The sequence below is a fragment of the Corvus kubaryi genome, unplaced genomic scaffold (genome assembly GCF_017639235.1).
Source record: "Corvus kubaryi isolate FWS band 111438036 unplaced genomic scaffold, C.kubaryi_AGA036_p1.0 37397, whole genome shotgun sequence".
In the NCBI taxonomy this organism is placed as follows: Eukaryota; Metazoa; Chordata; class Aves; order Passeriformes; family Corvidae; genus Corvus; species Corvus kubaryi.
In genome coordinates, this window is record NW_024581136.1 from 15,671,280 (window position 1) to 15,689,104 (window position 17,825).

A 17,825-nucleotide genomic window follows, 5' to 3' on the forward strand; every position below is an offset into this window, starting at 1 on the left:
GTCACTGCTAACACAGTAAGCCATGAAGTCACCTGTGGAGCACATAACTGTAAGCAGCAATAATCTTGAGATGATTTTCTAATCATGTATTTCATATTAGTGTATGTCAAATTCTAGTGGTATCTATGTGCAAAGATAGTGTTGAATTAACTCCTAGAAGGGCCACTAGATCAAAACCTTTGTAAAAAAAAAAAAAAGAGTTAGTCAGACTTTTCCCCAGAGTGTGTGGTTATGAGCCTGCAAAAGGATGTAACAGAATGGTCTTCTGCACTTCTTGACCTCTGGGTGAGGAGGCCACACCACGACAACACAAATCTTTACACCTTTACAAACCCTCATGCTGGATTTCTTATAGAGAATTTTAAGGATTTGCTCTAGTGTTAATTCTTTTTTAGCTCCAACTTTAACATCAGGTTGCTCTGGTTACTAGCTGTGGACTTAAGGGTGACAGATACTGAAAAGTCTGCTTTTAAAGCAGAATGATTTGCACATAGCATTCCCATAAGCCCAGATACCACCATTTCACAGGAAATGACTTCTTAGATTCTTTCTTTCCTTCTCTGACCCTCTTTAGGTATGGAACAGAGAGGGAAGAAGTGCTGGGTCCTTTTTATAAAAGCAGTGTTAGCTGCCTGGAGATGGCTACAGACAGCCCCGAGGAATCAGATTTAGCTATTGTTCTGGTACAAAGAGAAATATATAATGAAATATGAAGCAAAATTTATCTCCATAGATCAGAGTGAAAGATCTCTAATGACAGTGATCGTGTACAGAAACTGAATCTTGGACAGATGTTAACTACCTTAAACCAAAACTACCTAGCTTGCTTTTCTTATTTGCGTGTGTAATACGAACATTGCAGGGTAAAACATGCAGCTAGCTATCAGTGCACACACTTATGCGGGAAAAAAATGTATTTTTTTCTTGTTATAAGTGGAATTTTGAAGTAAAGAAAGTAAAAGTCCTCTCAGAATAACAGACAAGAGGCATCAGTGCAGATTCCTGAGGAGTGTTACGAAAACACAAGCCAGGATTAAGAGCCAGGACACCACGATCTTCCACGCTACCGACGGCCTTCCCTGTGTTTGCTCCCAGTTAATGAATATCATTCTCCTTCCCTGCCTTTTGTGTGTGTTTAGGGCGCCAATCAGGATGTTAGCACAACCAGCCCTCCTTACTCACAGGATAATCAAAGCACAAGATGATGGGACTCAACAAGATAATTGGTAATTTTGTTAACAGTTGCCAGACAGTTGGCTGGGCCCTGCTGGTCTCGGAGCCTTCCAAGGCAGACAGTAATGACTTACAGATAAAAAAAAGCAGCAGTGCAAGTCTGCATTTAATCACCCAGGTTCACAAGCACTCTACAGAAACAGATCAGCCCAGAAAACACTATGTTGCCTTACAGCCTTAATTAATCAAAGTATCTCCTCACCTGCTTCAAGGTACATGCATGAACCAAGAGTCTTCCCAGGTTGGAAACAATCCCCGGATCACACATTCAAGGACATCCAAGTACTTCCCAAGTTTCTATTTGAACTGTAAAGCCACTTCTCCTGCTGAATCTACGGGACTCAGTGTGAAACTTGTGGCATTGTTAAAAACTAGATAATAGTCATCAGAGGAGTGCAATAATAAAGAAATCTGCAATAGGAAGCTTCAACCACAACCTTCAGCTTTAGACCTTGATATCATCTTTTTAATCACTCTCCTTTTACAAAAATGGATTTGATTTAATTGAACTCCAAAAAAAAGTCTCTAATCATACTTCATCAGCACACAATTATTATTCAAGGGAAACCATATGTACTATTAAGCACTCTTCATTAAAATAATGCATATAATCTGCTTCAGCACTGAACAGTCATTCTCCTTGATGTTCATTATTATTTTTCTTCCATTATTGTGACAATACATTTTTTTTTCTACTTTTCCTCATCTATCTCCATTTCATTTATACACCTTTTCAACATTAATGATCACGATATCAGGACACTGAGATGCATTAATATACCACCATCCTTAAATTTTGCATTGCATTACCTTCAAAATGAGTCAGACCTGACTATGGAGATTGTGAGATGAGGATGAGGAAATGCTACTAGAGAAGCCTCAAACCATACTCTGTTTAGCCCAAATTTTCTTTGGAATTATGTCTTCTAAGTGACAACGAATATATGCTAGGCAGCAGCCAGTCCTTAGACAGAATTTAGGGAGAACCAGGGACAATGAAATAAAGAAATTGAATTTAGGAGTTGAAACACCTGTAGAAAATCAACCATGATGTGTTGAGGAAATAGTTCCTTGAGGAACTTGTCAAACTTGGACAGTCAATTCAGCATACTCAACAGAATAAGCATTATGGAAAGATTAATGATATTACATATTAAAGTCTCCCTATCCTCTCAAACTCAGAAAAGCTGAGATATTTAATGGTTATACAGAGAAAATATTGCTCTTTTCTCTCTTGCCACCTCTTGATGCAAAGGTACAACGAATTTTTCCGCTTAGGTCACTCTAATCAGTCAGGATTGGAGCACTGACAGTTCATTAAACACGACAGCCTGGCCCTGAGGGAGAGACACACCAGTGAACCACAGTGCTGAGGATCCAAGGGAAGCTGAAAAGACATCACACTGTAGTACAGAGCTCATAGAAAAGACCCATCAACATTAAAAGGCACATTCTACCTCGGGGGAGAATTCACTGGGGCTACCCCCAGACACCAATATATGCTGCAACATCCACCAAGAAGCTCCATTTCCTTCTTAGGCAATTACTTCAATTAGGATTAGATTCCGCTCTTGGATTTACTTGCATAGTATTTACCGAGCCGGAAAAGTATTTAGACTTCTTACTAGTATCAGAATTCAAAGGAGGAATTTCTGTGAATTTTTTCACACTGTTTTTCATATCAGAACATTCAATCTTCAATGGAACTAAAATAAGAAGTAATCAGTTGACTTACAATAATAATTTGATATTTAAACCTCAAAAGATCTGTAATTAAACAGTATAACTTTACAAACAAAGGTGGGGTAAGGTTAGTTGTTTTCTTTTAAAAAGAAACCATTAATTAAAGATGAATGTGTTTGGGTCTGAGCAACCTACCCTCAGGCTTGGGGGAAATGCCAAGTCTGACAAATTCTTTGAGTCTTTGGAAATCCCAGGTCATTTTGATGAACCTACTGAAGTATTTTATAATTAGCTGGCATGTTCCTGAAGCTGCCATTTTACCTGAAAAAGAAACTCTCTCATCTTTCTAACCAGTCCCTGGAAAACAGTGAATAAAGACCTAATAAATAATCTTTACCATTACAGAATATTTATATAAAACAGAGGAAGAAAACTCAGATCACAGAATGGCCCTTGAAATTCATAAGGAACCCTAGCAGTAAAGCTCAAAGTATCTGAAGGTAAAATTGAGATTTATTAGCACATCTGGGTCTGTAATCATACACCTGTTACTAAAATTATTAAATTATGATGGCCATTTCATTCCACTGTATCTTTATGTGCTTTCCGTATTAAAAGGAGAAAGGCAGCATGATCTGATGGAAACAGCAAATATTACACAGAGAAGCACATATTAAAAGAATATAATCTTACAATACTGCAGGAGATGTTACTACTTGCTATTCCAAATATAAGGACAACAAGGGTGAAGGTCTCATCACTGCAGTGAAAGGTAAGATGAAAGCGAAGTAGCTCAAGAGTCTGGAGAGTGGAAGGGATGGAGTCTGAAAAAGGTGAACTATTTAGAAAAAAAAAAAACAAGTTGGAATTTGCTGCACAACATCAACAGGAGCCTGGGCAATGTCTGAAAGAGGAGAAGGCAAGATTAAAAGAACAGCTGAGGAACATAATTTTGACACAACACTAAAGATGGATTACAGGAGGAGAAAAGACTTGCAAGGCAAATATGTCAAGACAAGCGACAATTACAGCGTAGAGAAACGTTTTGATCACAAGGGTAGGGAGAAAAGGATGGAATTAAAAAAATCCTATAGAATGAATATGTATCAGAATCCTAGAACGTCCTTCAGCATACTGTAATCAGAGTGCACTCAGCATAACTGACCCACATTATGTAAAATTCCAAATAAATTGTCCCCCAAACTGAAGAAGTGCTGTGGAATATGGCACTGACCCACAGTGAACAAATAAATTCGGGGCAGAGCTGACTGCACCTGAAGTGATACAGGCATGCACGCGTGCAAGTGCGCTTCAATTCACCATCAGAGAAAAACTCATCTCAAAACTCCTCCATATGTTAAAATTGAAGACAGATGCAATTACAGATAAAATTAATTTTCATACTTAAAAATACATTAAGACTTTCTGGACTCTGAGAATTCCCCCTCCCCCAGCCAGTAGAAAGGAAATGGGTATGGGCATTTGATGTACTCTGAATAGCTTTAAACTCAATGAAAATCATCTTCAAAAGAATTTTGATATCAGAGTGAAATTTCTAGAAGTTATTGTACAATGTCTAAATCAAAAAAACAAAACACAGTTTAGTTTTTCACTTGTATTTTTCAGAAAAACTAAAAAGCCCTCCAGGAACTGATCTTTTGGGTGTAGGATAATGCTGTAACAGCTTCTGAACCCTAATGAACAATATTTTCATCCAAGCTTCATCCAATAATCAGTAGTTGGGGAATTTCTGGAGTGAGGAATTGATCAGAATGTGTATTTGACACTGGGTTTAAAGAAAAAAAAATAGTTTTCACTTGCAGACGAATTTTAGAAACTGACAGATTTTAGAATTCACTCATTAGGCAAAATGAGTAGGTAACAAGTAACAAACTCCAAGTTTCTTAACCATTTAAACTCCATTTCACTTCATCAATACTGACCTCTCAAGATATTTGAAACAGGAAAACTGGAAATGGCACTAAATCTTGCTGTTTTTAAGGGCTGCTAGTTGGGTCCTGCTGAGGGTCACAGTCAACACGGTTGTCCCAAGGGAGTCTGGAGGCATCACTGTGTCTGTCCATTCCCAAATGTTTAAATTTTCCATTCTGAGAACAGCAGACTCTAGACACAATATTAAATTAGACCACTATACTATGCTGATTTATTACCATTTATTTTACCCCCAGTCCTCCAGCAATTCTCTGCACAAAACCCCCATGTCCCTGAGACAGAGGTTAAACTTGACTGAAGACAGAGAGTTAATTGCCTTTTCTGCTTACTCTGCTTAAATAACAACTGACATTTGCAAAAGAGGAGATGAAGGGGGGCACCAGCACCATCTAAGCTGAGGGCTTTATTTGTGCAGAATATTACATTAAAAGAGCCCAGTAGCTATTAGTGATTATTAATCTTCATTTACAATAATAGCCATATTTAACAAAAAAAAAAATAGACTACGCTGCAAGCCATGAAAAAGCCTTTCTAATTGCCAGCCCTGCTAGCCTAAAAAAGCCTTCACCCTATTCATTCAGCTATCATTCTGCAGCTTATAATTGAAGTGCTAATGTACATCAGAATTCTTTGATCTCAAAATAAAGGATTCTTTTACCAAAGAAATCAAGAACACAGTAGTTACAGGAAATTCAAGTTTCCAAGTAAAAATTAAAAGAAACAACTAAAAGTGATGTAATCAAGGGACAACTATTTCTATTGAACAGGAGAAGGAAAAAAACTTTGTGAGAAGTCATTCTGGATTGTGGAACAGTTCATCAAATAAAGCAGCACAAGACTTTTCTCTTTGTAGTTAAATACAACCTAGGAAGAAAGGAAGTAAGTATATTGTACCAGCACGAATGGACTAAATGACCTCAAAGTTCTTTAGTTTAATGTAATGAGCAGAGATAATTCATAAATCCTGAAATCTAACTTCAATTAGCATGAGTTATCATAATGGTTCACAGTATCTCATCCATGGTGTTTTATTTTCGTTCTGAATTCATATTTGAGAAGAAAGAAAGTCAGCAGCATGTCACAAAGTCTGTCTAGACTAATGCAAATAAAAAAAACTATGTGTAGTCATCTGCACTACGTACAGGCATTATTTTAACAGTGAAGGTCAGCAGAACTCTTAACACAATCTTGTCTCTTGTGTCTTACTGCTCAGTGTGACTGAAACTTGACTTGGAAAAAAACCCAAAAAGTCTAGAATTAATTTTGGTTTTTAGTCCACTAAAAAGAATCCTCTTGTATTGCTGGAGATGTTAACTGGAAAATGTGTTTCCTCACTGCACATTAGATGGCAAGTACTAAATAAAGGTGGTAGAGTCAGCAAGATCCCACACTGCTTACCTGCTGGTGCCACCAGTCCCTCTGGAAATGGATCCTGAGCTTTGAAATAACCTTTCAAAAGCACCTATTGTCTCAAAGACGTGAGTGGACACCAGCCAACCCTGGCTCTTATCTCAGCCCTGATACTGTCATCCCTTCCCTCACTATCTGCTTCCCAGGAAAAGTGATCTTATTTAACTCACAAGGGTTAAAAACAAAAAAGTCAGCAAAGCTTAATTACATCCCACTGCTATCAACCTGCTTTCAGTTTCCATGAGCTTTGGATTAGGCAGCTCAATACATTCTCTAAACATATTACTGTGGTTGTTTAGCAGTGTAAAGGATGTGTTTTGCTTTTTTCTCGTCATTACTTTCTTTGAATTAAAACCACTAAGCCTAGCAAGAAAAGCAACACAACTCAGTGGACTAAACCAACCAAACTGAAAGCGAGAAAGAGCTTCTTTCTTACCATTAAAATCTTCTTATGAAAATCTCATGCCTCAAAATCATCTCAAGTATTGCCTACATGGACTCTAAAAGCCAGATTTCTAGTTTTGATGCCTTTTGAGACACTTTGAAAACTAAGATTACTGGAACAGGCAGTAAATTTGAAGTTATTAGTTGCTCATTCTCAAAGTCACACTTCAACAATTTTTCTACCTACCTAGTCATACAAGAATGGAAGCTTCAAAGTCCATTAAAACTATGGAAAGTATGGTAAAAATAGTCCAAGAAACACAGTTATGGATCAGAAGAGACTGCAGGATTTTACAATGGTATATATACCCCCAATGCTTTGCTCTGTTTTTCAGAAAATACAGGAAAATCACACATCCAAAAATTAGAAGTTTGTAGAACTTTGCTAGTGAGTTGCTTAGTTTAAGTTCAAGTAGTTCTGAAATGCTCATGCAAAGAGTGAGGAGAATGAATGGTCACTATGTATTTTTCTCCTTCTAATTAAGAAAGATTTCAATGAATTAACAAGGACTCAAAGTGAGGTTAGAAAAAAAATTTCCTTGTGCAAGTACTAAACATTGGTTAGTTTCTCTCCAGAAAGGTGGTATTGCTTCACATCTTCAAATAAAACTCAAAAGTTGGTAGAAATAGCTTAATAACAAGGACATGTTTTTCTAGAGTTTCTATGAAAATTTAGGGAACTGTCCAAGCTGAGAATAGAAATTTTAAAAGAAGTACTGCCTTCAACTCTTACAACCTTTGGAAATTCACTGTTTTCTTTACCTCCTGGTGAAAATGACAAGTGTCAACCTGTAAATCAAATGACTGTATTTCTGTTTACTTTCCAGTTTTTTATGACTGCTTCCATATTTCTCCTATGAGTGACACACAAGACCTGTGTTCTGATGGAGAAGAAGCTGAGCTCTAAGGTTGAGTTCTCCTCAGGCTAATACCCTGCCAACAGCCTCCAACAGAAATGCACGGAGTGCCTGAGAAAGACTGTGGACAAACATACCCCAAACAAAACAAACAAACAAAAAAACCCCAAACAAAACAAAACAAAACCAAAAAAAACCAAACCAACCAACCAACCAAACAAATAAAAAACAACAAAAAGAGGAAAAAGTAAGCTTACACCTTTAACTGTTTACAGAGAAATTAAATTTACACCTTAAGAGGTTTACAGGGAAATTAAATTAAAACAATCTTTCAGAGAAGGGCTGTTCTGGAGGAGGGTTCTCTACGTGTTATGTCCCTTTGAAGCTGCTGTTTAAAAATTAAGGTGAGACTATCTGACGGTCTGGAACACAACTTGCAAGTAATGTACTGAAGAGAAACGTGATTATTCAAGGTATTATAAATTTCAATCATCTGTTTGAAAGCAATTTACACACCTTTAACGGATTACACTTGACAATATGAAAGTAGGAAGAAATATAAGGAATAAGAATATGGAAAATGCTCATTAGCAGCTTCCTGAGAGTTCTGCTTATATGACAGCCTTGGGCACAACCAAGGAGCCCAACTCCTGGAGTTGGAGTCAGTGGAGATGTTTTGCAGTGTGCCAGAACATTTATAGCCAGTATGAGATGCTGTAGGTAAGCAGATAAAAAAGACAGGCAGTACAACCAGAGTGGAATATCTGAAGTGCTGTGTAAATTCCTTAAACATGGATTTGGACTCTCAGTCTCCAGTAAAAAGTACAGAGATTTCAGTCTAATTCATGTGTAATAGTGAATTGCCTTTCCTGGTATGTTAAGGATGTGTATCCAGCAATGATCACTGCCAAGGTCTGTAGACTAATGCTGCATAGCAGTGAGGACTGTGACAGTGTTAATTTGGCCAATTATGTCTTTTCCTTATAAAAGTTCTAAAGCTCTAAGGTGTTTCCCTAAAATCCCCTTTGCTTAAATACAATAAAAGGCATGAGGATATAAACAGTTTAAATGAGATACTAGAAAGTCATGACAAGTAAAGGATGTATTTTAAGGCAAAGAGGTAGTTTTTGTTGTTCCCACAGTATTCCCACAAGACCAGCTCTACTCCTATGATCTACATCAGTGAAGCAATTCAAGCTGAAATGTACAAAAATTGAAGGTTTTTAATTAAATATTTCAGCAGCATATGTCACAGCTTTTCTGAGTGATACACTAAGCATGTATTCATTCTCCACTGATTTGATGCAAGTTTTTTATTTCATATATGCTCATAATTACCTTTAATTTAGATATGTCTTAATAGTAACTGAGGCAAAGAAAAGCACAAGCAGTAAACAGAATCACCCTGCTTCCCACAGTGACACAGTGAAAATGATAGAATATGAAGAAAGAAACTACAGGCCTTTAAAAAATGTTTCTTGACGACATCTAAAAAAGAGCAAAAAACCAAAACCTACCCAGCTGCATGCCCACTAGATTTATTTAATAGTTTCTCACTGTGTAGCAAAACTAACCCTAACCCAGAACTAGGCTACTGGATAAAACATCTCTGCAGAAGCAAGACAACGGAGATCCCAGTTTAGTGAAAGAATACAAAATTCTTGTTATCATTTATGCTTCTTTTCCTCCCCTCCAAATGCTAGAACAGAATAAAAGCACATAGCTGAACTATAAGCAGGGGGAAAAAAAAAAAAAATTGAACATACTGATCAAACCCACATGTTTCCTTTTTTTGTGTTCCTCACCAAGATTCTCACTTCCTTGCTTTGGTTTCTGATCCAATTTTGAATAGATTGGGCAACAACTTCATGCACTGTAATATTTTCTAAAGGCTTGCTATTTAAAAACTTTGCATGAATTTGCAAGTATTGGTTTCTGTTCTTAAAAGTCCACCAGGGAAACCTACCAGCAATTTACTGTGCATAGAAATGGGAGATGAAAAGTAGATCATTAACAACATATCACCTGTTTCTGGGCAGGTTGAATGCATAGGATATTAAATGGGACACAGATTTATTTCTCTTTAATTTGGAACTAGAGCTCAGTTTTTAAAAATGTGCCCATGTAGCCACTGTTTTCTGTTACGTAATTGCAACACAACTGTCCAAAGCTTGTCAGAATTTGGGTGCTCCTGCCAGTGTAAGAACCTGTTTTCTTAGGCAAGCAAGAAGATAATCTCTCTTGTCAGGACATGAGTGCTGAGTAAGACCAAAGTCAAGGCCTCCCAAGTCACAAGACACATCTCTGCCAGCAGTTCATTTATGGGGGCTGAAGAGCCTCAGCCAAGCACCTTTAACAAGTCCTTCACTCTCCTGCCCTGTGGCCTGGAAAAATGGTGGCTGTAGAGCCCAGCAGAAGGCACCAAGAGGAGAAAAGTTACATGTTCCAGAGTTTTGCTTTAGAAAAAAAAACAAGCTGAATTTCTTTTGTGACACCTAGGCAATAAGAGACTGATGATTTAATAACTCAAACAGCATGATGAGAGAAAAGCAATTGGTGTGGATTCAGACATTGGCCGTACCCAAGTATCTTATTTTTGTTTGCTTCTGTTTAACTAAGAAAAACAAATGGCTCTAGAGTATCCTGGTACTTCTCCAGCAAATACAGATTAATTTAAAAATGTGCCAGATAGCAAGAAACAAGATTTGAAATGGAATTATCCCATTAAAAATTATAGTATATATAATTTCATCTGTTAACTGGATACTGTAATTTGGAAAGAAATGAGGCCTCTAAGGTAGACTGTAACTAAATGGGTTATAAAGTTCATCTCTAACACCCCCTGCCATGGGCAGGGACACCTTCCACTATCCCAGGTTGCTCCAAGCCCCATCCACCCTGGCCTTGGACACTTCCAGGGATGGGGCAGCCACAGCTTCTCTGGACAGGCTGTGCCAGGGACTCCCCACCCCCACCATCAAGAATTTCCTCCTAATATCCAATCCCAACATAATCTCTTTCAGCTGTCACACTCTTGCTCTCTTCTTTGCTACTGGGACTGTGTTTTGTGAGTTTGTTTACTTCTGACACAGTAGAGAAGAATGTTGCAATATTTCTGTGCGGGGTTTCATCCTTTCAAGTCTCTCGACATAAGCAGGAGTGATCCAATTTTCAATAGAAAATCACTGAAAGTGGAGCCTTTCAAAGAACTACAGCAGTATTCTTAGTGGGGTAAAGAACAATCCTGTCAGCATTGCACTGCCAGTTTACTGTAACAAGGCAAAATGGGAAATTTTGAAAAGAAATTTTCAATAATTGATGGGGTTTTTTTAATTGGATCATAAAAATTCTTCCAGTGAAGGAAATTTTAAAGCTTTGAAGTAAGTGAAATTCCTAATTTTATTTACTTTTAAAATTTGCTACTTTAGCAAAATCTACTTTGTATTTGGACAACTTAGTTTTTTTCACATTTAGCTATTTTTATGTGGGTTTCATTGATATAGTAGTGGTGTTTGGAACAGCAAATAACTTACGGATTTAGGATAATGCTCATTTTAAAATGAAGTGATATAAATGAAGCATTTGGAACACAGAGACTTTGAGACAGGCTGGTTTAGATAAGCACTTGAAAAAAATATGTATAGCATTCTTTATCTGGAAAAAAAAGAATTGTTACTTAGAAAACAATTAGAAATAGTCCCATATTGCCAAATAATTGGTTCTCCCATGTCCTGTGAGATTCTACTGTGGACAGAGATTTTCTTCCTGTAAGAGAAAGGGAACGCAAATGAAAGATTCCCAGGGTCGTGTGGAAAAAGGCAAAAAAGAGATGAGACAGAAAAGTTTGATTAACTCATTTCCTCAACATTCAGCATTCAGTCCACCACATTATGCAAAATAACTATTGAGTTACAAGCAAGCTTTCTTAATCTTTATATTTTTTGGAAACCATGATACAATGTCGTTACAGTTTTGGCACTTCAGCATAAAAAGAAATGTTTCATTCTCTTTGCTTCATTAGGATCTCATATGAGACCCTGTCAGCTGCAAGTTTGTTCAGTGTATCTCAAGAAAAAAGGAAGAAAAAAGCTTGAAATTACCCTTAGATATGTCAATCAAAACGAGTGCACTGGCTGGAACTCCACGTTCAGAAGAATGTCACTTATGTCAGTTGAGACAGAATGTTTCTGTGGGCCCATTTTCTTCATCACTTTTAGAAAAGATTATATTTATGTAAAGGCCTGACCTCACCCTCCAATTACCCCAAAATCAAACTGTGCTGTAGAGAGGGGTTCAATCAATGATTTCACCATGTATTTCTCATTATGTGCTCTTTTCCTAGCTGAGAAGTACTTTTTCTAGGATCACACTTTCACAAAAGATAAATAGTATTCAAATTTGAATTGGCCAGGGAGACCAGATACTCAATCTTAAAGCATTCCGTGGCTAAGTGAAAGTTAATTCCAAAATTCTCATGATTTAACTCAAGATCTTCTCCAGGCTGTGTTCATTTAAATTCAAATTTACTCCTTCCTTTCCAGTGATGCAGGTAGAGGTACACTCCTGTTATTCAGGTTCTTTCATGCAGCTCTAATCTTACTGTATTTGCAATAGTTGCTAATCAGCTCCTCATACCAGATCTTTGATTCCAACAGACACACCTGTCTTAACATGCTCATATAATTTTACAATCTCTTATTCATTATCATGTTGCTTTTTTTATTACAATATAGCTGTTAGGAATGGCAACTGTTAATACTGGAGACTGTATGAATTATTAGCTTTTATGCTAAAAAGCATAAAAAAAGTATTGATTGAGATTGGAGCACTGCTGTAGGATCATGGCTCTTTCTTCCAGAAGGAAGTTCCCATGAATCAACTGAAGAGGAATGCAGAAATTCCCAGGAACTTTTCAGCACTGTGTACTGTGCTTTCACCTCTTGCAATGTGACCTCTGACACAGCAAACTAACTGCATTTCACTTCGCTGTCATTTTAAATAAAAGCTACTGATGAAGTAGAGATACAAAATGTGTTTCTCACTAAGAGTTCAGCCCTCTTGCTTCATATAAGCTGCTTAGTGCTGATGTTTGGAACAAGCAAATTTCTAGAGTCAATTATTAAAAACATGTTCTGTGTGCTGGGTAACCAGATTATAAATCATGAGACTTCACAAAGCTGGTGTAAAACTCATTGTCAAACCTTTCCAGGCTTGTGAACAGTGTTAAAGAAAAAGCCTAGGAGAAGGGATCCACAGAGAATAGAATGGAATTGACTATTTCAGTTGGAAAGGACCTACAAGGATCATTCTGTGTGACTGCCTGGCCAACTCAGGGCTGACCAGGTTGAAGAGTGTTGTTAAGGGCATTGTACAGATGCCTTTTGCACACTGACAGGCTTGGGGGAGCGAGCACCTCTCTAGGAAGCCTGTTCCAATGTCTGACCACCCTCTTGGTAAAGAAATGCTTTGTAATATCCAGTCTAAACCTCCCCTGGCACAGCTCAGCACCATTCCCACAGGTCCTGTCACTGCAGGTTGCCCTTCAGCCTCCTTTTGTCCCAACAAGACAACCCCAAAGTCCTCAGCTGCTCTTCACAGGACCTGTGTTCTTCCACCAAAGCTCTTCCACCAGCTTTGTCCTCCTGCTGACAGTCCTTGTCTTGGCTATCCAGAATGGGAAAGCAAAAATCTTTAAATGGCTGTATCCTCTTTGTATCTGATAACCTGGCTGTAGAAAATTATCACCTGACACTGCCATTCAAACCAAAACCATGCACCCTTGAACACACAGCTTTCTGTTAAAAAAACAGATATTAATTTGTCTTTCATTTATTCATGTAATTTCCCCAATTAGACAAACTGTGATTATTTAACTGCAACTTGTGGCAAGTGACACAGTTTGCAAAAAATGAAAAGCACACAACAAAAACGCTGGAGTCTGAGTAACTAAACAGCAAACTATGCTGGAAGTCAAGCTTGACCAGATTTGTGTTAGATTTAACTCTGAAAAGGAGCTTTCTAAAACATACAGAACGGGAACTAATTCTCCTTTAGATACTAAGCAACACTAAAGCTGCATTATGAAACCAGTTTATTAGTGGTAAATAAAAACAGTGGTTCCCTAATAAAACTGGGAGATGCAAATCTGCTTTCACAGAGCTCAGTTTTCAGTAACTCACCATAAAGACTGTCACCACTAAAATGGGGAAGCGTTTTTAGGAATTTCACTAAAGCATATACTTCCTGAAATGCCAAGTAATGCATATCACTTAGGTTTTCAGCAAATATTGTCCAAATGGATTTACTAATCTGAAAGCCTATCTACAAACCCCACAACAGATTTATACAAACCATAACAGATATGTAAATCTTACCAATAAAACCTAAATAAAGTTTGATTAGTTTTTGATTTTTCCCATGCACATTGCCATTACAAGCAATAGATTTATTTCTAAATCGCAGTTTTGGGGCTCAGATGTTAGCACCAGAATTTAAAATTACTCACACAGCCCTCACACATCAACTCTTAATCAAGTTTTATAAATTCCAATCAAAACTTCTACAGTGAGTTCTTGAAGTCCAGATGCAATAATGAATTTCATAAAAGCCTTTGTAATCTGTTTCTCATGTTCTCATTCAAAGTTCAAAATAAATCACACTCCATTCACAAAACACCCCAGTTGTTGGGTTTTTTTGGTAAAAACAGCAATTTGTCATTACATGGCATGTTTAGCCACGATGCTTCTACAATTCTATTGGAATAACATCAACAACAGATGTGGAAAGGACGATTTAAATTTAAGGCATGCATTTTAAGCAGATCTAGGAATCAACTTGCCATACTGCATGCAAAGAACTAATCCTCCTCAGGCCAATTTTAACACCCTTTCAGTTCAGATTTCAAAGCCTAACAGAAATTATGCTGTTGCTGGAATAACCCCTGTGCCATGCTCCACATGCACTTTTCACTGTCATCTTTCCACAGGCACTAAAGCTTGTATGGCAAATCAGATCTGAGAGCTGAAAACAAAACAAAGCCTAGAGCAAAACCAACAGCAAACCCAAATGATTACTTTTCAGTCAGATTGAACCTAATCCTGCTCACTCTGTGGCAGCATCCAGATTGGCTTAGGGGGACTAGGAAACCACAAAGTCAGCAACATTCAACAATGGAGACATCTGATGATCTTAATTATTACATTAGCTTCAAAGCCTTTTGAAAATCCAGTTCTAACAGCAGGTGTTAAAACCTGGCATTCAGATCAGAATTTGATGGGATATAGGTGGCAGGAAGGGAAGAGGTAGGGAATCAGAAGTGATGTAATAAAGACAGGTGGAAGAAAGTAGTTCTCATTATTTTAAGAATTGTTTACTCATCCTGAGACACCTCTAAAAAGCAGGAAAAAAGTTGAACTGACAAGTTAAATTCCAATGATGTTCTTCCATGATAAGGTCAATAAATTATATTAAAAACCAGATATGTAGCAGTGAAAGTTACTACATTTTCTTTAAGTACTTACATAAATTGTTTTGCTTTAATACTATTTATACAATTCCTTATATTACATACAGGCTTTCTATTAAAAACTCATTTTCCAGATCATCTCACGATAGAGCAATACCCAAATACGAAAGGCCATAGTGTGCTGAGCCTCAATTTCTGCTCATACAAAGGAATGATCTCCTTACTTGAAGTGAAAATAGAAGAAAAAGAAACTTTTCTCCATGTTGATTCAATCAATTTTGCTTTTGAATGACATTTAAAACTTCTGTAGCAGAGCACTTATTCCACTGAGTCTAATCAAGTTTTTCAGTTGCATAAATATAAGTATTTAGCCTTTTGTCTGCAGACTGCTCCTCTGCGTCCTTTTAAGCCTTGGGACTGAATTCCTGTCTCAAGCATGGCACAGTGCTGGGGGATTACCAACAGGATCCAGAATATGGTTTATAATTGAATTCCCAACAGGTCTGGCATTCACAAAGCAGAACAAAACAACACATTTTATTCTGAATTATAAAGAGTTGGATCTGCAGCTGCTGCCTCTCAGTTTGTACCTGAAAATCCGAGAGTGCATCTTCACTTCCAGGCTCAAACACTTCATGAGCAGCTAAGAAACCAGCCAGTATTTTTGATATGCACTCTTCATGTCGACCATTGGCTCCTATACTGGGTGAAGCCAGAGCAAACTTCAGTGAAGTACACGGAACAAGGACTATAATCAAATTTAGATTGGGCTCATCTGTTTTTGTCAGGTGCATTTCTCTAACAGAGGGCACTAATCAGTAGTTTTAAAAAGTGAAATCTGAATGATTAAGAAATGCTGGCACCTTGACAGATGCCACAATGTTATTAAAAATAGATTCCTCAAAATGGTGTCTCAAGGAAACATCTTAGAGAGGAAATAATAATTAAAAATAATTTACAAATTATACAAGCTACATAATCTTCACCTTTGTGTTCTAAAGCTCTTATTAAAATAAAAGGCAATAAACCCCTTAGAATCGTGATCTATTGAAAAAAATAAGCTAATTTGAGAAGAAGCCAGTCAATTTTTGTTTGGTACAGTTTGCCACAGTGTACAACTGTCAGTACTCTTTTAATTAATAAAAAAATTAAAATTGCGTTATATTTAACATATCTTATAAAAATATAGAAAATATCACTGAGCAGATAATCTTTAGTCATCTTTTTCCACTTATTTTGATTTCATGAAGTTTGTGTGTATAGACAGCTCAAATAAGCCAGTAGAAGAATGACTTTGCCAATTAAAGGCTTTGAATAAATTTTTAAAAAGCCAGTCAGATGCAAATGTATTGCTATTTACTTGGCCATTTAGGAATTAGAACTGTTTTGTCACAAGAAAGCAAATGTTCTCCATTCAGAGTTTCATTGTTCTAAAGAAGTAAGCCCACAAATGTGGATGGATCACATCTGATTGTAGCAACATGGAGATTGTTTTATGGCTTACCTGTGATAATTTAAAACAGATTAAGCAGAACTTTGGCACTGTGTCAGAATATACATATGCGATATCCATGTACACCTCTTACTGATATATCTCAGCAACAAAATAAACAGGCTATTCTTCCATCTCAGGAAAGACCAGGACTCTCTGAGATTGAAGAATTATCACATAACTAAGAAAAAACTACTTTTTGATGAATGAGTCCTCATAGTAAGCATCATTCAGGACATACAGTTTTATTGGTAACCTGATTTTGAAGACATTTCTCTCTATTTCTACAGTCATATCACTTTCAGATGAGGAAAAGGCTGCAGCATACTAGAATATACTATTCCATCACCCCAGAACAATTTCTACCCTTCTTTTCATCTACCCTTCTGAAATGTTGTCTTTCATTTATTGGCCACTGGATTCTTGTCATGAAACACTTTAGGTCCAAATGCAGCACTTTGTAATATTAGTTTAAATTTTGAACTAAAATTATTTCAGCAGATGATACAGATGCTGCACCTTTTAAAATCAATATTATATGTGCATGGTTGGAATTAGGCTGCAATTTATGAAACTCCTAGCCATTAGTTTTACAAGAAGGTATTAAAATAAAAAATAGCTTCATAGCCAGCATACGATCTCTGCTTATGAAATAGAAATATCATTTCCACTGTAGGAAAGTATATCTTTTATACTGCTTGGTTTTATGGTTAGTTTGCTACAGACAAAACCCAGCCCCTGGCCCAAGGAACTGCTGGTGGGTGGGATGATCACTCCTGTTGGTTAATTAAATCTCATTAATGTTAACACACAGGCTTGAATCTATTCTGTTGGACTCAAATGGAAAATGGGATCATACTTGGGCATGTGAGTCCTGAAGGCCAAACTGACCCTGGTTGGAGGAGTCTATTTGCCTCTGCCCCTCCTCGTTATCCAAGTGGGAATACTCTTCTCTAATTGTGCTTTTTAGTTATACCCAGTTGAACTGCCTGCATATCAACGTATTAGGAGAGAGAATAAAAGAAAATAAAGGACAAGGGCAGACTACAGTTTCATGCACAGGATTATGTTACAAAAACATCTTGAAGATTTTTATCACTGAGAATACATCAGGTTTGTCATACATAACCAGTTAAAAAACCATTCAGAATAAGAATTTCAAGTAAAGGTTATCTGCCACTGGGATCAGATTTTCACAGCACATCTGCAATGAAGGCATCAAAGAGCAGGGATTTGAAACAGGCCCAGCCACTCCTATTAGTGCCACACAATGTAAAATGCAAATAGA

General features: G+C 37.1%; 1 protein-coding gene across 8 annotated transcripts in view; it reads right to left on the minus strand.

The window, feature by feature from the left end:
* NAALADL2 (N-acetylated alpha-linked acidic dipeptidase like 2) overlaps positions 1-17,825 on the minus strand; it is a 421,951-nt gene that overhangs the window by 36,577 nt on the left and 367,549 nt on the right. The gene's annotated exons all lie outside the window — the stretch shown is intronic.